The sequence below is a fragment of the Lycorma delicatula genome, chromosome 5, assembly GCF_047948215.1.
Source record: "Lycorma delicatula isolate Av1 chromosome 5, ASM4794821v1, whole genome shotgun sequence".
NCBI classification, from domain to species: domain Eukaryota; kingdom Metazoa; phylum Arthropoda; class Insecta; order Hemiptera; family Fulgoridae; genus Lycorma; species Lycorma delicatula.
This window is the reverse complement of record NC_134459.1, coordinates 45,693,229-45,719,879: the sequence shown is the minus strand read 5'-3', so window position 1 is coordinate 45,719,879 and position 26,651 is coordinate 45,693,229. Positions and strand designations below refer to the sequence as shown.

Genomic DNA, 26,651 nt, shown 5'->3' with positions numbered 1-26,651 from the left:
GGGTTTGTGAAATTAGGGTAGGGAGGACAGTCCCTCCGTGGAGGGCCCGTACGCCGTGGTGTGCGGGTTCCTGAGAAGGGGGGGAACTCCTGGGGAGTGTGGGACAAATAAAAGATCGAGTCCCGGTTGGCGGTGCCGCTCCTGCGGGTGCCTCGGTGCTTAGTGGGGGCGGTACCGCTGATTAGAGGCAAAGACATAATGACCGAGACCCGGTTCCCTGCTGAGGGGATGGGAGGTGGCGTAGCCATACCCCGTCTCCGAGGCGGGGGATTAGAGCCAGGCGAATAAAATAAAATTAAAGATCCGAGACCGGGGGAGCTAACCTGCCGTGCCGGGTGTACAACCGGTGGGCGGGGGACACTCCCTTAGAGTAAAAGGACACTCTCCCCGACTGAATATACTTAAATGGATATCCGGTCGGGGAGAGTAGGGGAAAAAAAAATAATAATAATATTTATTAATGGGAACAAGATAACATCACGTGAGTTGTATGTCCGTGAGTTTGTGTCATTCACAACTGATTGGAACAATTATATGCAGGAGATTAGTCGATCGTGTCGAAAATGTGATAACAGAAATTACAAAAATTGGCGGTGTCAGAACAATAATAAAAATCGATGTGAAACTATTTTAAAGATGGGAAATTCAATCTGGCCGCATTTACCGGCTACAGAGAGTATTTGAGGGTGAATTGTTTTACATAAAAATTCTCGACCGATTATTCTAAAACTTCTTTAAGGGCGGAAATAATAAAGCATGTAATAGAATGACAACACCTTTCTTTCTTTTACCTGTTTAGCCTCCGGTAATTACCTTTCAGATAATACTACTTAAGAGGATGATATCTATGAGTGTAAATGAAGTGTAGTTTTGTACAGTCTCAGTTTGACCGTTCGTGAGATGTGTGGTTAATTGAAACCCAACCACCAAAGAACAGCGGTATCCACCATCTACTATTCAAATCCGTGTAAAAACAACTGACTTTACTAGGACTTGAACTACTTACTAGGACTCTCGACTTCCAAATTAACTGATTTGGGAAGACGCGTTCACCGCTAGACCAACCCGGTGGGTTAGAATGACAACACTTAATATTAGGATGTACATCAAACTACGAATTTGAAGGCATACGATTTCGAACATTTTAAGGTGACTACTTATAATTTCGTTCATCCGGACACTTTAGTACACACCCAGATGATAGAAATCTTATCGGGATTATTAAAATTGACATAACAAAACGATCGTGGAATTGTTAACTAAAGTTATTTGTCCGAATTTATCTGGCTACGCCGTACCATAATGCCGACTCATTTGACGGCATATAGGATGATATCGGAAAGTGTTAGACTCATTAACATCAAATATACTCGATAACAAATTACTTACCTCTTTTAGCTACGAGTATATTTGATGTTAATGTTGATGTTATGTTTGTAATTTTTATTTTATTATGTTTTTGAATTTGTATACATTTATTTTGTATTAATTTCATTATATCTACTGATGATAATAGTTTAATAATCTGTTAAAAATCGATAATCCCTCCGACTATAAATATTATTTGATTACGTTTACCATTCCCTGAGGTACAAATAGAGTTTAAAATGATTGCACTGCAAAATTTTCTAGCGATGCCAACTATTCGGCGGCTTTTTTATTACTTCCTTGTATGAAGTAAAGGACGTATTGTAATCGTGAAAAATGCGGTTTTCAGATTTCAACGGAAATATCCATTTTGGTCAACCGTGAAACAATTTTGAGTAGTTTCTGCGTGACGTCTCTACTTACGAATGTATGTACGTATGTAAGTACAAACATACCTCGTGTAACTTAAAAACGATTAGCCTTAGCGTGTTAAAATTTTGGATTTAGGACTGTTGTAACATGCAGTTGTGCTTGGATTTTGATTGCAATCGACCTGACCCAAAAAAGCGCAAAACGCAAGCAATTTGGATTTTGGACTTTTTCTTAACTGCAGTAATAAGTACTCATCGGTAGCTTTTCAAGGATATGTCATAAGTGGTACTTATGATATTTTTTAGCAAAATATTTCATTTTAGTTAATGAAATATTTTGATCTTACAAGGGTAATACACATCGGTTCGAATTTGACTTCATTCCTTTTTTAACTTTTCTTTTTTAATTCAGATATATTCATTTATTAATAATTATTAACAAAAGATTATTAGGAAAAAGATGTTTACAATAAATAATAATTCATTGTATAACAAAAAGCAATGTTCACAACAGCGAGACTACCACACCCAACGCACACAGACAGCAGACTGGCGACAGCTAATGACGACATTCGTACACAGCTCAGAACAATAATAATAAACAACTTGGATTGATAAACCCAGTCCCCTAATGCAAAATCAGCCAACACTGTGGTTTCTCTTAATAGTAATATTTTTAACTATTTCTCATACATTTATATAAAACAAAAAAAATACAATGCTTAAAAAAGCCTTTTTTTACTTCAGTGCTGTAATATTGTAAAGAAATATTTTTTATTACGAGTATATTGTAATATACTCACGGGAAAATAATTTTATACAAGAATGTTTTACGTATTTTTTTGTTTGTTTTAAAAATTTAATAAAGTTTCTTACATTTCCAAATGTACACAAGGGGTTGTTTTTATTTATGTTGTAAAAAATAAGGTGACTTTACCAGCCATATGGTGACTCAACCGTAATTTTCCATCGGATTGTCTTTGATTAGAGGGATATTACTTCAAATTACATTCAACGTAACGTCACCATTTCTTATCTGTTAAATACACGCACACAAATATATATATATATATATAGTACAGTATGTGGTTTTATTTATTTGTAACTGCTAATATATTAAAATGTTCGATACTACAAAAAAGGTAAAATATATTTTATAGGTATAAAATTTAACTTTAACTTAATTTAACGCTTTAACTTCTGTTTGCTATATTTTAAAAAAGGGCGTTATACATTATTTATATTTATTTTTTAGCTTGAGCGTGTAGTTTACATTACTTCTTTTTTTTTAAATTACCTGCTTCTGGCATACATTAGTACATAGATAACAGGAAAGTCAGCCGGTAATAAAAGATCCCGCTAAATCTCTCTCGGCTAATCCGAGAAAATGAAAAAAAAATAAATATAAAAAAAGACAATATATCGAGTAATATAAAACGTTTTATATTACCCGACCGGGGGAAAAATATCACACAGACAAATCCCAAATATACGTGTGTTCATCGCATTATAAATTTTTGCGCAGTTTTTACGAATACGATAGTAAAATATGTGCCTGAATCTTAAAGATGTTACTAGGTAAACGTAAATTTGAAGATAAAAAATTACGAACCAATAATTCAGTTTATTTTCATATTAAAAAAATCCGAATCGACGTTGTATAACTTTCTCGGCATCTTCATCGACAGCGTTTTATTTCAAATACGCTATTGCGTATTTACATATTAATGACTGTTATTTATTCTTAAACTCGGTCTTTCTACCGTTTAAAAATGTTATAAAGATTAGAAAAGACCGAATGACAAATTTTGAAGCAGGAGAAAACCTACGATATAAAACGGAACTGGAAAAATGGAACTCGGCAAAGCAAGCAAACTTGAGTTTTTACAGACTACGTCGATGAAAAAGTAGCAAAAGAAATCTTTCATTTTAAATGTCGGATGAGCAACATAAAAAACGAATCGAACCGATCGAACTACAGTCATTCGTGTTAACTTCAACACCGCTACTGTTAGCGTCACTATTGGCGGGTACGTTACCGCTCTCGTCTATTATCTTCAGTGGTAAACTGTTAAAACGCCTTATTCGATCGAGGAATGCGTTGCTATAGTGAAAATGTATGTGCGTTTTAGATCCTAAGCGGTCCCATGTTCAAAATCTAAATTTTTAAAGTACAAAAAAATGTTATTTCACTAATAACTTCTGATTTTTTTCATATATACTTTTTTTTTTAATTTAACTGTTGTGTTGACCGTTTATCCTTTTTTGCTCTCTATTCAATACTTGTTGATTTATGTATATCTTGTAAAGGACTTTGCGTGCATTTTTAGCAAGCGTGCTTTCTAGAAATGCTTTTTTATAAATGAAACATTATAACAAAAAAAATAATAAATATATATATAATAAAATATGACTTAGAAAATTACAATTTTTCAACTTTATTTCATAATTTAATTTTTATTAAATTATGAAAAGCTAAGAAATTATGAAGAGGTAAAAAATTTCATGTATCCGAAAAAGAGCGTAAATCTAGGTTTTCTAAAGATTTAACCGACATTTTTCTTAGAGTTTTAAAAAGTACTTATTCTATTTCAGAAAAAACCCTGAAACCTAATGATAATCTTTTTTAATTATAGAGTTTCGTAGATATGAAATCAAAATTCCAAAAAAAACAACGTGCATTTAAATTTGCTGTAGAGTAAGCAGACAAGAAACGGATTCTTTGTAAAACCTCCCGAACAGATTTCAAGAATCCGTTAGACTTTCAGATTTCGATGTACTCATTTCATTATAAAGAATCTAATCGGTTCAAAACAAACATAGAATCGACAATGAGAAAGAAGGGATTAAGAGTAAAAAAAAAAAAACTGTGATGGGTAGCGAGGAAAAAACAATCGAACTTAAGAGAAACCACATTATATAAAAAAAAACCAACTACTCGGAGTAATGTTCAAGGTTTTGCTCGGGTTTCAGACACCCATTTCGTTAATTATTACTTTGGATATTGAAGAACTTCTTCCGAGATGGTTTGATTTTGCGTCGACCGGTTGAAACGCATGCTACAGGAAAATATTATAATCCAGGATATAAACCGTTCTTTATGATAAACGATAACATCTACTGTAAGCCGGTACTCTATTCTCCATAATTTTTATATATGATTTTGATTATAATCTGGATCTAATAAATATACTATATTTCACTCAAAATTACTGAATAAACTAGGACAGCGGTTCCCAAACTTTTCGGAGTCGCGGCACCCTTTTTCGATTAACATTTTTCCACGATGCCCTACCCCTAAGTAAAAGTACGACTACTCGTAAGTAAGGGATAAAAATAAATAAAACTTCTGAATTTTCATTATTTTTTTACCTTATTAACATTAAATTAATAATTTTAAATGTCTCGATTCAATTAATTATGAAGCTTTTGCAATATTTCGCGGCGCCCCTTTTAAGAGGCTGTGGCTCCTCGGAGCGTCGCGGCGCACAGTTTGGCAATCATCGAACTAGGATATTATGGTATAAGGATATTAAGGTCGCATATCTTAAAAATAAATTCTGATTCCGTTAACATGTAGTTAAATTATATTACGATTTACCACAGGGAACTGTACTGTCACTTATTTTCTTCAAAATATATGTAAACGATCTTCTAAATCTTGATGTATAAAACGGTATAATTATTTCGTTTCGGTGGTAATTTTTTCAGAATATTTATAAAAGAAAGTTTACTCTTCGGCTAAGAATAGTCGATTAACGATAACGGATTAGTTGAACGGTAGTAGTTTGGGATTGAACGTGAAGAAAACAAAATATATCACGCTTAGTCTTTATTAAGACAAGGCGACCAAATTTAAATAAACCTCTAAAATTGCGTATTAATTACATTAATTTCTTAGGTAATAACATATGTAATTGTTCCACGTTAGAGAAGATAAACGTAAATAAAATATCTTGGAATAATGATAAATTGAAACCGAAATGGGATCTCTATAAAAACTATATAGAAAACCGATATATATAAAAGATAAAATTCATCGATCGGTTCTGCAAATACGGTTTGGTAATACGAGTTGGAGCATTTCACTTTCATTTAGTGGACTTATTTACACCGCTGAAACTAATTATAAAAACAATACCTAAATAAACCAAGAACGAATCCGACTTGAGGTCTTTTCTGTTTTCCCCCGCAACGGTATTTTTTTCACATTGCGTATTACGTATTGTATTTCATATCTTTTTCTTTCAAATCGGTGCATATTTGAAGGTATTTGTAGAGAAATTATAAATATAATCTAACCGAACTTAAAAAACGCTCGCTAACCTATTTTTTTTTATTTCAACTCGACAATTTTTTTCAAATATAGGTCTTCAAATGTACCTAAGAGATACCGATATAAGCATTACGTTAATAATTATTATAAATATAATTTTTTTCCTGTTTAGCCTTCGAGAATTACCGTTCAGATATTACTTCAGTGGATGAATGAGGATGATATATACGAGTGTAATCTTGTACAGCCTCAGTTCGACCGTTTCAAAATGTGTGGTTAATTGAAACCCAACCGCCAAATAACACCGGTATCCACGATCTAGCATTCAAATCCGTACAAAAGTAACTAACTTTACTAAAACTTGAACGTTGGAACTCTCGACTTCCAAATCATATGACTGTATTTATTAATGTAACGAAAAACAATTATAAGAATTTCAGATATTATCTACTTAATTTCAAAATTATTAGAAGAAAGATAATCTGTATAATTGAATTTTTATAAATTTCATTCCGTTTAATTTAAATTATAATTAAAAAAACATTTAATCCACTATCATTCATGCGATTAACAATTTTTTTTTTTCAACTTGTTTTCATATGAATCTGTTGCATCATAATTCTTTTACTTTTTGTATTCTATTATTTTAATATGTTGTAATAATAATTAATTTAGTAATTAATTAGTTATACGCTGGCAAAATTTTAAACAGGCATGATTAAAAATATAACGACTTCAACCAACGAACGAGTTTTTCTTTTGTTGGATGTCGACTTATTTATTTATAAACATTGTTATTGTAATGATTTTTACCTCCTTGTACAAAATAAAGAAAGTATTGTGATCGCGAAAAATTTCGGCTTTCAGATTTCAACGGAAATATCCATTTTGACCACTCCTGAATCCATTTTGATTAGTTTCGGCGTGATGTCTGTACGTACTACGTATGTATCTAGCGTTACTTAAAAACGATTAGCCGTAGCACGTTGAACATTTTTTTTTAGGACTATTGTAACATCTAATTCTACACCTTCCCTTTTGATCGCAATCGACTCGACTAAAAGTGTCCAAAAAAGGGGCAAAATTAAAAAACAATTCGGATTTTGAACTTTTCTTAATCGTAATAATAAGTCCTCGTTTAGAGATTTTCAACGATATATCGTAAGTGAAATTATTTTCATCGGTTCCAAAGTTATAGTCGAATAAAATTTTTATTAATGAAAAATTTAAATCTTACAACGATAAACACGTCGGTTCAAATCAGACTTCATCTCTATTTTTTTAACATTTTTTTTTAAATTTAAATATACTGATTTATTAATAATTATTAACCTCTAATTGTAAAATAACGTTTTACAATAAATAATGATTCAGTAACAATTAAAAAAAAAAAAGAAGAAAAATATCAGAAGTTATTAATGAAGTAAAATTTTATGTACTTTTCATTTAAAAAAAAAAATGTATATATAATTTAATAGGCGTACAAGGAAGTGATATGGTGTCCACATCAGATTTTTAAATTTATAGTTAAGTAGTAATTATAAATAAAAAAAATTATTAATAATCTGTTATTAAAATAAATGATTAGACAGATTATTTACGATTAAACAGATTTACTATGGAAAAGTGAATTATTTATTTCGCTTCTAGACAGTAGTGAAAACGTTAGGAAACTAAAACTACTACAGGTTTTGGTTCTCGTTGATTTCATGTGATTTTAGTTTCAGCTGCATCAACCGAGTGTTAGCCATCAATCCATTACTTGGCTTCATTCAATTTTAGTTATTCATTCGTTATTAACTTTAGTTTTATTTTAATTTTTTTTCTCTGTGTTTCATCGTATCTCTTGTTTATTAATGCTGCGATTGAGCCGCTAACGGTACTGTTTTCTGACTTAACTTTTACGCGTACATATATCGATGTTCTGTATAGAAATATTAGTATTTAATTAACGATGAACTTCTACAGAAGCCTCTCTGCACCTCATTTTATGTGATCATAGTTATTTACGGTTTCATTAACATTTAACCGATTGTAAATTTTATTTTAAGACAAAAAAGTCTATTACGGAAAAATAAATTCAATTAATATAGCGAATAAATTTAATCTTTTCGCGACGATAAAAAGCTCCTCTTTAAACTAAATACTCGCTTATAAACGTATACTTTTATGCTAATAAGAAATATTTTTTATCTATCAAAAACCTTTTTAATAGCTAAAAACGAGATAAATCTATTTCTAATTAGATTTAATAAATAAAATTTCAATAACAACAAAAGTACGTTTATTTCAAGTAAATTGAATAAGTATATAATTACGTAGTTATCTTAACGAAACACATTTTCTAATTATTGTAAAATATAAATCTGAATTAAACCTTCATGAGACTTTACACATATATAACGACATTAGTGTTGAAAGAGAGATTTTCAAGCAAATGTTTTAAAACGATAAAAGACTTATCAAACCGACTATTGTGTTCATTTTATCCCTGGAAAACATTAAAGATACAGAAGAACAAGGGACATTCTAAAATCATTACCCCAGAAAATTCTTCATTGTAAAGAGATAACTATAATATCTTAACCGATGTTAAATTAGTAAAACCCGTCGTATTTATATTTCGCATTGTATTCACCGCCTTCTGCATTACAGGTTTAAATCGATTTAGATATGAACATTTTTAAACGCTTTACGTGAGAACAAACAAAACGGGTGCGTATACGTACGAGCGCGTACGCACACACCCATACGCAGTAGAATACCCATACCAAACGCTAAAATCTGCTCGCTCGTAAACTATCACAGCATAAATTTTAATCTTTAGCCTTCTAAAAGATAATGCTTGTAGATGTATTTAGGGATTATTTTATATCGGAGCACTTAAAATGAACAAAACAAATTAATTACGTGGACGGGAGCGTGCAAACACATATATACCCGTACAAACAGATGCGTTTCCATAATCCTTTCTCTTTCATTTTTATACTAATATTTACAATACAAAAATTAAAATTATTTTTTATTACCGACAAGAAAGGATGTCTGTTGTAGATTTTCAGCCGATTAAAAAAATACATTACGTTTATTTTCATTCTTTTCTATTTAATTAAAATAAACATTTACTTAGTAATTGTAAAATAAATAATAATTAAATATCACGATAACTTCTGAAATGTCACCGGTGTAAGCTCAATAGAAAAAAGCTAGAACTCTATCCTTACTTTTAATTTCAATTTTACTAATCGTAATACTTAAAACGATAGTTTCATTTAAAAAAAAAAACTAAGTGCAATAAAACCCAGAAAAGATTCACTGCAGGATTAACAAAAACATTATAGTAATTTTTAAACTTACAGTTCAATAATAATTAAAAATCACCATATACGAAATTACAATTTCTATCAGATTAAACAAACTTTTATCGATGTTTAAGATTGTACAAGGTGACTGAAAAAAAAAAATATACTTTCAATATAATGGTTTAGTTTAGTTATAAATAGTAAACTGTAGACGGCAATAAAATTTACTCCGATTGTGTCTAGAACCGTAAGAGAGCGTTTGTTAACAAATAAATGCTTTCTTCGGTTATTGATGAACTTTGTCCTTGAGCTCACTGAAAATGGTTAGCTCGATACACCCTAAAATAAATAAACTCTATATTCAATATCGATGTTATTTAAAATATTAACGTATAATTTACAATTATTGTGAAGTTTTTCTGGTACTTACGTATTAGCGCCACCGCAGCTTCAGCTTTAATTAAAAACAAACAAGTCGATCGGATTTCGGTGGAAAATGGGCCGATATAGAGTTTAACATAGATTCAAAACAGTCTCTTTATTAATTTTAATATATTTAGTTTATAAATATAATTTAACCAAACTTAACCTACGCTCGATTCGCTCGCTAACATTGACTAATTAACACCGTAAGTTTTTGAGTATTTATTTAATAAATTCAGTAATTATTGCAATTATTTATTATTTAAATAATCAAAACACTCCTGTTAATTAGTCAAGGTTGGCGAGCGAAGCGAGCGTAGGTTAAGTTTGGTTAAATTATATTTATAATATAAATAACCGTTTCTTAAAATTAATAGACTCGATAAAATAAATAGTAAATTTTAAATAAAGCTGTAGTGCGGTGTCGTTAATACGTAAGTACCGTTTTTCTTATCGTTAATTAAAAAGGCGAATTACTTATGCGAAAGGATACCAGAGTTTTGAATTCTGGATAACATGAAAACGGACTTTTACAACCTGAAGGTTTAGATTTTAATCGGAAAATCTTGAGGAAATCTGGAAATTTAAAAATGTAAAGTAAATCTTAACCAGAATCGCGTTTAATAAACCGATTCACATAGATCACCGAAGTTAAATCGGGTGAGTTCTACTTCACGGTAATATCATTTATTACCACGAGCAGAATAATCGATGCGATTTAAAGATTATTAAAAAAAAAATTAACCGTAGTCTTAATCGGTATTTACTCCTAAATCTGACCTACCTGTACCGGTAGGTAGGTACTGACCTACCTGATTTGAGGCGCAGGAATGAAACGGTTGTGGCTTCCATTAGTCCAGATATGTCGGTTAAAGTATGAAGAACTGCCCTATAAGTCGGTCGAGTGCCGCGTAACGGAAGTTGTTCGCATTGAATATTGTAGGAAAAAGTGTAAGAGTTTCTCTTTCGTTTTATCGGTTATTCATAACCGAAAGTCAAAGTTAAGAGATATTAAATAGTTTTAAAACTATAATATTTTTTTTTGTACACCTGCGTTTTTACTGCCGAGTTTAAAATGTTATAAATTCACTTTATTTCATAATAATTGTAAAATATCAAGAGCGGATTACTTTATTTATCGTACACACACACGCACGCGTGTTAAAATATCGGGTACTTTTTTGTTTTATGCTACCCAAAAATTCTTGCCGATATCAACTCAAAATTTTATAAGCGTTATTGCTTTTAATTATAGATATAAATTAACAAAAGTTAACCTACGCTCGCTCACCTCGACTAATTAACAGTAATGTTTTAATTATTTAAATAATTATTGAATTTATTAAATAAATACTCAAAAACTTACGGTGTTAATTAGTCAAGGTTAGCGAGCGAATCGAGCGTAGGTTAAGTTTGGTTAAATTATATTTATAAAATAAATAAATGTAAATGGTTATTTCAAATGAGTACATCTAATGACATTGAATTTAAACGGACGTGATAGGTGGCTATGCAAAAAATGAACTTGTAGATCAGAAATTGGTTTACGCAATAATACATGGTTATAAGATACGCAATTATCATTTGATACTAATATTATGTTTTTTTAATACTGCTCAAAGGAATATACAAAAAAATAATTATATTTCTTTGATTTAGTATAAAAAACTAAAAAAAAATTGCCTAAAATTGTTTTTTTTCAATATAATAATTATTTTTGCGTGTTTTTGAGTTGATTTGGGCAAGAATTTTTGGGTGGCACAAAACGAAAAAGTACCAAATATTGAAAATTTGATTAAACATTTATATTGAGAATTTGTAAACAAATTAACCTGACTACTGATTTATTGTAAGTATAGTATATTTAACACTAAGTATTATAACAAGTATAGAATGTGTAGAAACTTGTTTTAAATTGATGTAAAGAATTATATTTGAAATTATTAGAAAGAAATCATTTAAGAATTGCATTATAATAGGAATATATTTCAAAAAAAGTGTTATAGTCATGATACCAAAGAAAGCAGGGGCAGATAAATGTGAAGAATACAGAACAATTAGTTTAACTAGTCGTGCATCAAAAATCTTAACTAGAATTCTATAGAGAAGAATTGAGAGGAGAGTGGAAGAAGTGTTAGGAGAAGACCGATTTGGTTTCAGGAAAAGTATAGGGACAAGGGAAGCAATTTTAGGCCTCAGATTAATAGTAGAAGGAAGATTAAAGAAAAACAAACCGACATACTTGGCGTTTATAGACCTAGAAAAGGCATTCGATAACGTAGACTGGAATAAAATGTTCAGCATTTTAAAAAAATTATGGTTCAAATACAGAGATAGAAGAACAATTGCTAACATGTACAGGAACCAAACAGCAACAGTAACAATTGAAGAACATAAGAAAGAAGCCGTAATAAGAAAGGGAGTCCGACAAAGATGTTCCCTATCTCCGTTACTTTTTAATCTTTACATGGAACTAGCGGTTAATGATGTTAAAGAACAATTTGGATTCGGAGTAACAGTACAAGGTGAAAAGATAAAGATGCTACGATTTGCTGATGATATAGTAATTCTAGCCGAGAGTAAAAAGGATTTAGAAAAAACAATGAACGGCATAGATGAAGTCCTACGCAAGAACTATCGCGTGAAAATAAACAAGAAAAAAACAAAAGTAATAAAATGTAGTAGAAATAACAAAGATGGACCGCTGAATGTGAAAATAGGAGGAGAAAAGATTATGGAGGTAGAAGAATTTTGTTATTTGGGAAGTAGAATTACTAAAGATGGACGAAGCAGGAGCGATATAAAATGCCGAATAGCACAAACTAAACGAGCCTTCAGTAAGAAATATAATTTGTTTACATCAAAAATTAATTTAAATGTCAGGAAAAGATTTTTGAAAGTATGTTTGGAGTGTCGCTTTATATGGAAGTGAAACTTGGACGATCGAAGTATCTGAGAAGAAAAGATTAGAAGCTTTTGAAATGCGGTGCTATAGGAGAATGTTAAAAATCAGACGGGTGGAAAAAGTGACAAATGAAGAGGTAATGCGGCAAATAGATGAAGAAAGAATTATTTGGAAAAATATAGTAAAAAGAACAGACAGACTTATAGGGCACATACTAAGGCATCCTGGAATAGTCGCTTTAATATTGGAAGGACAGGTAGAAGGAAAAAATTGTGTAGGCAGGCCACGTTTGGAATATGTAAAACAAATTGTTAGGGATGTAGGATGTAGAGAGTATACTGAAATGAAGCGACTAGCACTAGATAGGGAATCTTGGACAGCTGCATCAAACCAGTCAAATGAGTGAATATATAGGACTGAGGAATATATAGGATACATATTCCTATATTTATATTTATATGTATAATATAGTATAATTATATGTATATTTATATTTAAAGTAGTAGTTTAAAAAAAATATATATATATTAAAAGCTCTATACAGAATTCATTAACTGAAAACTAAAATATTTCTTAAATTTACTCGTAAAAGTATAAATAAATATTTTATAAGTGCGACTTATAAAATAACATAAAAATTAAATATAAATAATTATTTATTTAAATCATAAGTTTTGAACAAAATAATTTTTATTATTATTATTATTATTATAACGACACAGCAATTTTACAATTTGTTCAGCAAGATAATTGAATAAGTAAAAATATCTATTTGAACGAACATTAAGTAGCCACAGACCCGGCGGCTTGCGACTTAATAAAAGACAAAAAGTGTAACAAAGGAATTATAGTGAAAAAAAAACAAATTTATAATAGAATAAGTTACATTATGTAGTAATATTTAGTTGTGGAAGCAATGCGTGTGGTATCATTGTAATGGAACATCTGGACAAATAAAGGTTATTTGTAAAAAACAATATATAAAAAACACACAGACACAGAGAGAAGACAGAAAGAGAGATTTTTTTAACTCTATTTTAGTCCTTGTGGAATACGGCATAAAAGAAATTATAATATCACGTCATCTTTATTTTCTAATTTATTTTTTTTTTTTGTAAAGTTTGTATAAAAGCAAGTTAATCGGTGGGATCTGCTTTTGTAAAAAAAAAAACAACATGGATATAAAATTAAATAATTTAAACAAACGATAAAAGAAATTTTTTTTTTGAAGTCTCACTTTAAATTAGGTTTAAGAAAGGTGTTTCGGATATGAAATAAAATTTCACTGTTTAATATGATTAAAGCGTTAAATAATTTTACCTCAGTTATTTTATCATTACAATACGGAATGAGTTAGTTAAACTTCTATTCAATATTATCGATAAATTATTATTTAAAAACCAAATAAATTAAAACTGAAATAATAAAAAAGAAAAAGTCAAAACAACTAATAATAATTTTAAAATAATCCTTACCGTGTTTTATGAAACGGCTGCACTAATATATTCTTAATATTTATCGTTTCATACGTTATTTTAAATTATGAACTAACAAATATACTAACTAAACAATGCCGCGTATTAACCGACGCGACTGACCGCATGTGTACTCTTTTTCTCTGTGCGATGCGCGTACAGCTATCAAAGACTGCAGAGCTATTCAACAATAACAACGCATTCTGGGTACAACTGTACGACAGCCACATAGCAAGTTGTTGTCAAGAAGGTTTAGACGTTACGTATTTTTTTTCTTAACTTAATGTTACTGATTCTTCACGTATACTGTTTATTTATACAATTACTGATTCGTAATGACTCATATCGTTTCATTATTGAAATTTTATTAAATACTTATAAATGCTTGTTTTAATGTAATACTTTTAATTCGTGTTTTAAAAGTCTTAATATTAAAAATTAAAATATTCAACGATAAATTTTAACGTACATTTCATCATAAAATTTAAACATTCTCCAAAGTCAATTAAAGTTTGTCAGGAAAAATCGATCAAGAATAAATATTATTAATCGTTGTGCGACTTATAAAATAACATATAAATTAAATATAAATAATTATTTATTTAAATCATAAATTTTGAACAAATTTATTTTTTTTATTTTTTTTTTATTGTAACGACACAGCAACTTAACAATTTGTTCAGCAAGATAATTGAACAATAAGTAAAAATATCTATTTGAACTAACATTAAGTAGCCACAGACCCAGCGGCTTGTGAAATAGAAGAGCACTCCGTAGGGCCAGACCATAAAATCACCTAATTGAAATAAGGCAAACCAAGAATATTGTTCCTCAGTAATCTTGAAAAATCACACCGATCGTGTTATCTAATAAACTGACCGCCAAATAATTCGGGTGACGATCTAAACGATTATGATACCTTACGCTGATATGAGAGATTTCCTGCCGAACGGTTTGCAACTTAAGAACTATTGTTTATGTACCAGTGTATATTGAGAATTTTCCGCAGCGTTTTTGTCTGGTAGCGTTCAAGTATATCAATACTGGAATTACAATTCCAGTAAAAAACAAAAATAAATTTAAAATGTGAAATCCGTTGTCATAAAATAAAATGTTTTGATTAAAGAATATAATTGTTACAAATCGTTTTTAATGTTAAATAAATTTGATTTTGGTTTCTACGGTAATTTGACTAACATAAAAAATGTACAAGGATATGTTGAGCATTTTCGGCAGTGTTTTTGTCCGGTAGCGTTCAAGTTCGTCAATACCGGAATCGCATGCCGTACCCCACAATTCAAGCCCTTAAGTCCAAACAGGCTTCATCCAAACGGATTTATAAATCGATACTTTACTTTCTGTTGAAAGCAGAGATCTACGTGTTATCAGCCAGAACATGTATTTAAACTTCAGATCCAACCGTTTCCGTTTAGATGTGATACGCTAAGCTTTAGTAAGTCGTCGATCAAGTTGAAAACCCAAATATTTACAGCCTTGAAATCTCGGAATCGGAACATCGATGATAAAAACAGGACAGTGTTCTTTACGAAGGGTGAACATGACGTGCTTTGATTTTGTTTCGTTTATTTCTATTTACCAACATGTAAGCCAGAATTCGAGAAGAGAAATATAATCTTGAATAAAACGAGACCCAAAAATAAATACGTTTAATTACCTGTCTTTAATGTAAAACAGAGTGGTCTCGACCTTTCATCCGGAGGTCCCGGATTTGAATCCCGGTCAGGCATGGCATTTTCACACACGCTACAAATCATTCATTTCATCCTCTGAAGCAATACCTAACGGTAGATCCGACGGTTAAACAAAAAAAAAAAAAAAAAAAAAAAAAAAAAAAAAAAAAAAAAAAAAAAAAAATGTAAAACAGAGAAGACAAGAATCGTAATTTCAATTTCATCTGAACCTTTCCAAAGAATACTTTTTTTTTGGTTGTGGGCGAAAAACGCCTGGGCGTTATCATCGCCCGGTAGATATTAGTAAAAGGGTAAAATAACTCCGAAATAATAAACTATACAAGGTGTAAACATAATAATATTAATCGTATAATAAAAATTTACTAAAACAAGCCAAGAAGGCAAAATAAAACTCAAAACCAATACTACAGACAAAGTTGATAAAATATAAAAGTTAAAATAATAGATTAAAGAAAGTATATAAAACTTACCTAACTCCGATGGGTTGTGCAAAAATCCCCTCCCCGGATAGTAAAATTAAATATATACAACCAAAAACCAAATTGAAAATAAAGGTTAAAATTTAAAAAAAAAAAAACTGGGATAAACTTAGACCTCTTTTAAGAAAAAATTAATTAGCGGTTAAAACGTAAAATAGTTAATTTAATAAATTTCCGATCGTTTATTTTGAATAAATCTTTATCGTTTTTTTTTTTTTTATAACTGACGTATTTAGAATAAAAAAAAAAAATTTTATATTCTAAATATCTTTTGCCGATCTCTGTAGCGGTGCGGTACGGTTACAAGCTTTCACTCGGAAGTCCCAGGTCGGGCAAATTATTTCTCATACTCTACAATATTCCGTTTTCATAGGACAAAATGATCAAAGCAGTCGGTGCCCGTCTTCTCAAAAAAGAAAAATTATATATATATTACCGTAATAATTTTTTATTTTGTATTTACTCGCCTATATTTTTATTTAAAAATTCGTTTTAGATATTCAGAAAAAGGTTTTCACAAAGTCGTGTGACTGAAACAGAGTTTTGGCGTTAACAGTCGGATCGATTTTGATATTTTTTATATATTTATACAATATTTTGGCGTTTTTGACGCGAAACTTCTTTAAAATCACACCGAAACATGCGGGTACCAGAACAGAAATTTGTAGCGTAACGAAAAGGTCTATATCGTCCTGCCTTAATAACTCCCTAACTATTAGTCTCGTGCGGTGTTATTTTATAACTTACACGGTCAGCTCGCCGATACGACTTTGAGTTTGCGTTACTGGCGAGCGGGTTGGCGGGAAGGAGGCACACGGTGTAGCTGACGATTTAGATGTGATAGCGCGGTGATTCGTGTGTCTGCGTTTAGAGTTTTTCGAGATAGATCGATTTATGTAATAATAAGTGTATTTTGGACAATATTAACGTGTAAAAAGTACAAAAATTCAATATTTCAGCCTCAGCCCGCGTAAAAGCCAGTCGGAAATATAAATTACGCATATCGTCGGAAAGTGAAGGTTATGGGCCGCGCACAGGTACCGCAGTGTCCGCTACTGAGAAAGCGAAACAGTTTCGGGAACGTCGCAAAGCCGACACGGCGCGCTCAGTGAACGACACCGACGGCGCGAGCACCTCTACCGCTGCTTATTATACCTTATGCCTCTTACTTTTCATATCACAGACCGATGTTGAACAAAATTGTCGTCGAATATTAATCGAAATAAATATCGTGTAACATTTAGCGTATGTTTCATGTTAAAATTTAATTTAGTACGCAATCGATGTCTCCTCGTTTTTGTTTCGATCCGATATACTAAAAACGACTCGCTGACACACAGACCGACTAATTTATCTGTAGAGTCGGCCAAACGAAGGGACTAAAATTTTCCATCGGAGTCTTTCAGTTTTATTCAAAAGATACGACGGTGGTTCTCCCCTCTCCCATCGGTTGGAGGAACTTCATCCAAGGTCTGTAATGGGTGTGTCCAACGATGGCACGGGGGACCCTCAAGGGTGGACTGTGGGCACGAGGCCATCGGGTAAGCGCAATGCATGCCTGTAGTCAAGTAGGTTGGACCGGGAAGGGCAGCCTCCCTGCAGAGAGGCTTTTGGCCCTCCCGAACAGGCGGTCAGATTGTTCTTATGGCGCCGGGAGGACCCTGAAGGATTACGTCCTACGGGACTTTTATAGGGGGGGGAGTCAACTGCCACGGCATCCTGAGGCGACTGATATGCTGCTTAACGGCGGTTCTGGTCGCCCCGAGGGTGCTTAAATAAATAAATAAACGAGACAGGTAGAATGAGATAATGGTACTGTAAAGACTTGTATCTTCCATTTACGTTCTTTGAGATATTATCTCAAATTTTAAGATCGAGGCTCTTTACATCCCATAAGTGTTGTTTGTTTATTGTTTTTAGATAAACGTTACGTGTACTTTGTGCTTTTAAATAAAAATGTAAGGGCCCTTTACACAGTTACATATGATGTCCCTGACGGTGACGCTAACCTCTTTTTAATAATGTGACAAGGGCAACGACCTTAGCAGTTGATGCCCGTAAAAAAAAAATAATAGTAATAATAACAAAAACTTACAAATTAGAAGCAAACTTATCGGTCTACCTAAAAAGAACTTTTCTTCGTTATCAGTTATTAGAATACTATCTCTGGCAGTTTTAACAAACAATGAAATTAATAATTGCCATTCAATTATGGTATTGATATACCATAATTACCATATTATTATATAATATTATTATATAATTACCATATATAAGAATGCTAATGATGAAGAAAGTAAAAGGAACTATCGGCAATTAAGAAATGCTATAAATAGGAAATGCAAACTGGCGAAAGAAGAGTGGATTAAAGAAAAGTGTTCAGAAGTGGAAAGAGAAATGAACATTGGTAAAATTGACGGAGCATACAGGAAAGTTAAGGAAAATTTTGGGGTACATAAATTAAAATCTAATAATGTGTTAAACAAAGATGGTACACCAATATATAATACGAAAGGTAAAGTCGATAGATGGGTGGAATATATTGAAGAGTTATACGGAGGAAATGAATTAGAAAATGGTGTTATAGAGGAAGAAGAGGAAGTTGAGGAGGATGAAATGGGAGAAACAATACTGAGATCTGAATTTAAGAGAGCATTAAAAGATTTAAATGGCAGAAAGGCTCCTGGAATAGACGGAATACCTGTAGAATTACTGCGCAGTGCAGGTGAGGAAGCGATTGATAGATTATACAAACTGGTGTGTAATATTTATGAAAAAGGGGAATTTCCGTCAGACTTCAAAAAAAGTGTTATAGTTATGATACCAAAGAAAGCAGGGGCAGATAAATGTGAAGAATACAGAACAATTAGTTTAACTAGTCATGCATCAAAAATCTTAACTAGAATTTTATACAGAAGAATTGAGAGGAGAGTGGAAGAAGTGTTAGGAGAAGACCAATTTGGTTTCAGGAAAAGTATAGGGACAAGGGAAGCAATTTTAGGCCTCAGATTAATAGTAGAAGGAAGATTAAAGAAAAACAAACCAACATACTTGGCGTTTATAGACCTAGAAAAGGCTTTCGATAACGTAGATTGGAATAAAATGTTCAGCATTTTAAAAAAATTAGGGTTCAAATACAGAGATAGAAGAACAATTGCTAACATGTACAGGAACCAAACAGCAACAATAACAATTGAAGAACATAAGAAAGAAGCCCTAATAAGAAAGGGAGTCCGACAAGGATGTTCCCTATCTCCGTTACTTTTTAATCTTTACATGGAACTAGCAGTTAATGATGTTAAAGAACAATTTAGATTCGGAGTAACAGTACAAGGTGAAAAGATAAAGATGCTACGATTTGCTGATGATATAGTAATTCTAGCCGAGAGTAAAAAGGATTTAGAAGAAACAATGAACGGCATAGATGAAGTCCTACGCAAGAACTATCGCATGAAAATAAACAAGAACAAAACAAAAGTAATGAAATGTAGTAGAAATAACAAAGATGGACCACTGAATGTGAAAATAGGAGGAGAAAAGATTATGGAGGTAGAAGAATTTTGTTATTTGGGAAGTAAAATTACTAAAGATGGACGAAGCAGGAGCGATATAAAATGCCGAATAGCACAAGCTAAACGAGCCTTCAGTAAGAAATATAATTTGTTTACATCAAAAATTAATTTAAATCTCAGGAAAAGATTTTTGAAAGTGTATGTTTGGAGTGTCGCTTTATATGGAAGTGAAACTTGGACAATCGGAGTATCTGAGAAGAAAAGATTAGAAGCTTTTGAAATGTGGTGCTATAGGAGAATGTTAAAAATCAGATGGGTGGATAAAGTGACAAATGAAGAGGTATTGCGGCAAATAGATGAAGAAAGAAGCATTTGGAAGAATATAGTTAAAAGAAGAGACAGACTTATAGGCCACATACTAAGGCATCCTGGAATAGTCACTTTAATATTGGAAGGACAGGTAGAAGGGAAAAATTGTGTAGGCAGGCCACGTTTGGAGTATGTAAAACAAATTGTTGGGGATGTAGGATGTAGAGGGTATACTGAAATGAAACGACTAGCACTAGATAGGGAATCTTGGAGAGCTGCATCAAACCAGTCAAATGACTGAAGACAAAAAAAAAAAAAAAAAAAATTACCATATACCATAATTACCATATTCAATTATGGTATTATGGTAATGCCATTCAAACCCCCGTGGTTGGGACACTAAAAAGTTTAAATGGAAAGGGTAAGATTACACGTCATTTTTAAAAAACATAGTAAAACATTTCAAAATACAAAAGATACTGATAAATCGTATTTTATCTTTTATAAAACAGACAGACTGAAAATATTTGCAGGCGCTTACAAATAATCTATATTTAACTTATTTTGAATTTTCAGAACCGTTAAAATCAAACATAAGGTAATGAGGCTTTTGACACTTTTAATCGTATAAAGAATACAATAAAAAGATGGTAATCATAAAAGCACGGAGGAAAACATTGATACCTGGATAAGTTTCTAATTAAAATCATTCTCTCAAATTTTAATTAAAATATTGGTAAAAGAACTGTTCAGATCACGTCAGTGGTTGTTGAGTTAGGATAATCTGCACACGCGCGTGCCCACACACACATGACACATGTATATATATATATATATGGTTTGTTACCGATTTAACAAAGTTATTAGGAAGAAATATGGCCGGTTTAAATACATTAGCAAAGAATAATATGAAGCAACTATAAAAAAAAAAAAAACTGTAACCGGAAGAGAGACATTAAAGCAATGTATCTATCTCTTTTTATAGTAGACAAAACAATGACAACTGTCCAGTGTAATATTAAAAAAAGTCAAGGTTAAAAGTTTTCGTATCTCACGTACATGTGTCATACGTTTTAATATATATATATATATATATAATATATCTGTATAGAGAAAGAGAGAGAGAGAGAGAGAAGTGAGAGCGCTGTTTCTCGACATAAAGGATTTATTACATATAACTAAGAAATCTGTTCTCTTATTTTATTTCGTCCCTTTCGATGAAATTATGTCTATGCGATCTAATTGTGTGTCATTCTGCTTCAATACAAACACACGCACGCGCGTAAGCAAAGCAAATAAAATGTTTAGACAGCAGAGTTTAAAGGAAAGGACTATTATAATAATTTTAATACTATACGAATATAATTTTATAAATGTGTCTTGATTAAATGTTTTTAAAAATTTCGCATTTCCAAGTGTACAACGTAGAAGGGATAAAATATTAAAAACCGCTAATTTTAATTAATTTACTCTTATTATTTTTTATTAACAATATTTATTACGTTTAATTGAGGAAACAAAAACAAGCAAAAGTTATCACCTTGCATTACGGTGCAAATGTGTACGTATATCGGGTTACTTGTTTGCAATAACTCGATTGTTTGTCAACGGAGTTTTAAAAATGGGGTATCATTTTGTTCAAAATAAAATCCTTAATAAATCTTTTAATAATTAAACATTTTATCAAACAAATAATTACAGACATTGAAGAATAAATAATTAAAATAGCCTCCGTTTTGGAATTTTTGACGTGACGTTTTCCTAAGTTTTCTAAATTTAATTAATGCAGGTTTACCCGCTCCTGAAAAATAAATTTTTTGTTGAAAATCACAGAGTGGCGTCCAGAAGGCAAACAAGGCAATATAGGACTTGTGTCGACATGAACGTTTTTGCTCCTTTTGGCGCCACTGAATCGGTTCTGGAGTTGGGCGAATACGTCCCGCAGCACCGTACGTATGATCTAATTATAAATATAATAGAGAGCTGTATATTTGTTATTTCAGTAGCCGATAAAAAATGAACTGACCTGTGCTCATAATTAATTTACGAATTTTTATATTCCACTGAATATTTTACATTCAATTTATACCGACGTGAATACATTTTTCAAATAAAATACATTTAACTAATTATAAAATCGATTTTAAAACTAAAAAAATAATAATAATAATAATAATAATAATAATAATAATTAAAAAATCGGTAAAATAATTAATAATGAATCTTAATTCTAATATATTTAAATTATATGTAATGTTTATAAAATATAATTTGAAGGCAAAAATTATAAAAAAAAAACGATATAACAAATAAACCGTTTTTAGAATCATTTACAGAAATGTTGAAAATGAAATAATATATATATATATATTCCGACACATTAGGAAAAAATAATTACCTACTTTGAAGTAAAATATCAAGGAAATTTTTAAATAAATAGCGAAAAATTAAAATTCTTTACTGTTGAAAAATATAAATAAAAGAAAAAAAAATTAACCACGAGCCTAATTCTCTTAGCGGAAGGATGTTCAGCGCCGTACTCGCTATGGAAATCACACCGAACAGTAAATACGAACTCACGCTGTGTGAGAACAAGCGTGATTTCTGTCGTGAAGTCGCCATTTTTTCTAATGTTGAAGCGAACGAAGTTCTGGAGCTACCCGGCGACAACCTCGTGAAATTCGAGAGTTCCCGCTTTCTAACGGTACTTTGCTCGATCAAAACGGACTAAAAGCTAAATAGTTATGAAATTTCAAAATCGGATGATCTTTTAGAAACACGCATATTATTTAACAGAAACTGTACTTACGTAAGAAGATATTAGAGTTATAGAAGAATCTTATGTAGAGTTATGTTTGGAGTATGCGTAAGTACGGATGATACACCGAGCCTAAGAAAGAAAAAGAGGCTTAGGAGATTTCAAATGTGAAATTGAAGAAAAAGACAAATTAACAACGAATCTGAAATCTTTAGATCTGCTGTCTGATGAAATAAGATAACAAAATGCGTCTCAAACTTGACTTCCGTAACAGAAAGATAATGAATATCTCAGCTTTTCGTTTGGAAAGTACTGAATTCAAATTCCGGTCAGGATCGATTTTTTTTTTCTTATAAAATTTCAATCGTTTATTTTCACGCTTATATAGCTAATTAATTTATCGACTAAAAAAATAATAAAATCTTGAAAGTAGAATCGAGAGTAGTATCGACGTAGTAAATTCACCAGAATAATAAGTACAAAACAAATAGCGCAATAATCTTCTTATCGACATAGATAACAAATTTTTCAAAATTTGGGAGATATAGAAGAGGGGTCTTTTAGTTTAATGAAATATAATCGAAAAAATAATCGGTCACGATTTATTTAATGTAGAAATGAATTTACAAATAATCTACATAGATAATCTACATTATTTAATCTATAGTATTTAATTTCCGATGAAATATAGCATCTTTCATCAGAAATTCCAGTACCTCTGTTTTGACGCGCTTCATTTCATACAGAAGAAATTTATAAATTGAAATCGCTAGAAATTAACTTGAAGTTTTCAATTAGTTATCATTTTTTATTTTAGCTAGTATTTAACGAAGAATTCGCTAATTAACTAAATTACATTAAAGCGGTTGTTTTTGAGAAAAAAATTACAGCATATATTTAGCATAACACCGATTATGTAAAATCAAAGAGTGCGCCTAAGAAGTTCTGTTCCTATCCCGATGTAATTAAGTATAAAGTTGTTTTCGTCTAGACGGTAAAATTATTTCAGACGGTGACAGGACAACAGACCTGTATTAAATCTACAAATATTTTGCACTGATAATGCATTATACAATTAATATCAAGGAAGGTTAAGGATGGAAATACATCGATAAAAAAATAACTCTTATAATACCGGATAAATCAAAGAAAATAGAGGTAAAACTTTAATTAAGAGCGACATATAAAATAAAATTGGATGCGGTGAGTCTATATTAGTTCTTAGAAATATTAAATATCTGCATAGATGATCGGTAGATTAAATAAAATTCAAAAAAATAAACAGCTAAAAGGCATTGAGCGCATATTACACAGCGATGAAAAAAACGAATTAAAAAATCATTGAAAACGGAATATTATTTTTTTCTGTAAAAGAGAATATTTTAATTAAATTAACGGGGAAAAAGATTTAACTAGATCTTATTAAGAACAACAGCAGAAAAATAATTAACTCCTTTCTTGTACTCCAAACAACAAGTAAACTGTTCTATAGCCCGATTCGATAAAATACAGGTAATTTTGTTTTTTTTTCTTTAGAATAAGTGACTACCGAATAGTGTGATGTTAAATAAAGATACAAGGATAAATTAGAATTTATCGTACAACGGTAAAGATGTTTGTTACTTACGAGCGCAAAAGAAAGAGCACACGGGATACATTTGTTTCTTGAAAGCCTTTCATTTTGATGAAAAAGGAATGAAATAAATTTTAATCGATACATTTAGGTGATTTTTCTTACTCGTCAGATTATTTTTTTTACAGAATATTCTGCGAAGAGGGTTAAAATTAACGATAACATTTTGAGGCAGATTATTAATAGGCGGTTAAGAAAAGCAAAAGAACTAAGGGGGTTTCCTACGTTCTATAATTTGGAGTAGGGACTACATTTCTATGGATGTTATAACAGAGAAATAAAGAATATCTGATGTCAGTAATGTGTGACCGTAATCGGTTTTAAGTAATTCCTTTATTATCGTAATAGCTATGACGACTTAACAATAAGTCATAAATCTTCGGTAGAGGGACGGCTGAGAAGGTTAATCTTAACACAAATTTTGAGTTAGGAGTTTACCTCCTTTATAACTAATTACCTAAAAGGAGGAGAAAATACACCTCGTATTGTTTGCTTTCATAAGACTATATTTACATTAAATATATTTCCTAGATAGGCTTGACGTTAAGATTAATTATAATTTTTACGTTCGAAGAACCAGACATGGACACTAACATCACAAAGCAGTGATTTTTACTAATCCACCGAATCGGTCTAGTGGTGAACGCGTCTTCCTAAATCAGCCGATTTGGAAGTCGAGAGTTCCAGCGTTCAAGTCCTAGTAAAATCAGTTACTTTTATACGGATTTGAATACTAGATCGTGGATACCGGTGTTCTTTGGCGGTTGAATTTCAATTAACCACGCATCTCAGGAACGGTCGAATTGAGACTGTAAAAATACCTCATTTACAGATACATATCTCTCTGAAGTAATACCTGGACGGTAATTCCCGGAGGCTAAACAGGAAAAAGAAAGAAAAAGATGGGTTACCCGAAAATGTTCGTTATTTATAACGAATCCTACGATTAGCCGTAGGATGTTGAAATTTTAGATTAGGGCTGTTGTAACATTAATTGTGGACCACACTTTTCGATTGCGATCGAAATTAAAATAAAATTTTAATTTATGAAATGTTTGGATCTTAAAGGGAAGGCTCATCGATTCCAATCACACTTCATAACGTTTTTTTATTTTAATTTTTTATTTATTTTTTTAACTTTCATTTTTTTTAGTTTAAATATATTGCTTTAATAATTATTAACCCATTATTAAAAAAAAAAAAATTACAATAAATTACAATTCAATAATAATATATATATATGAAAAAAAATCAGAAGTTATTAGTGAAATAAAATTTTATGGAATTTTAAAAACGGGTATATCTAATAGATTTGGTGAAGTATCTGATTATTTAATATTAATTGAAAATTATAATTTATAATCGTATTATTTTTGGATTTTCTACTGTAATTTCTGTTTAATTTTATTTACATTAATTAAAGTTAATTACAGACTGACTGAAAAATAGACCCTCATAAGAACAACAACATATACGCTGAGACATGCATGCCCGATCTTTAATAAGGTGCAAAAAATTTGTATCTTTTAGTTCATTACTCTTCTGATATTGTCGCACAATATTCTTGCCAAGTCGGAGCTGATCGTCATTTCGTTTATTTGTTTTTTGTTGGCGATCGTTTAATCGTTCTTTGATTTCATATAATTCGTTATATTATACTTAAAAATTTACGGGCGATGTACTGTATATAGATATTTTGAAATAAAATTAATAGAAAAATGAAGAACGGCAAAGTTAAGATCGTCCAAGGTGAAACGATAATCGACAGAAAAATATCATTATCGGCCATAATGATGTACCGCAACGAAAACTAACAGAAAATTTTGAAGAAATGAAGCTTCAGTACATCGGTAACAAACACGCGGATGAAAAATCGCTCGATCAGGAGAGAGAGTTAATAGATACTAGGTCGATAAGGGGAAAAGCACAGATCAGGAATATTCTAACATCAGGGTATGGAGTAGGGAATATTAGTAATCTCAGTTAATTTTTAAAATTTCAAAATACGATTTTGAGTTCTAAAAATTCAAAAAATATGGGATGTATCTTATTTAGAAAAAGGAGGGCTAAGAGAGTAGGATAATCGACTGTATGAATAATATGTAACTGATATTTTATGCGACTGGAA

At 31.1% G+C, this 26,651-nt stretch overlaps 1 pseudogene; it reads right to left on the bottom strand.

Moving 5' to 3' along the window:
- Nucleotides 1–14,303, bottom strand: part of LOC142325672 (glutamate receptor ionotropic, kainate 2-like) — a 50,038-nt pseudogene extending 35,735 nt beyond the window's left edge.
- Between the last annotated feature and the right edge of the window lie 12,348 nt (nt 14,304–26,651).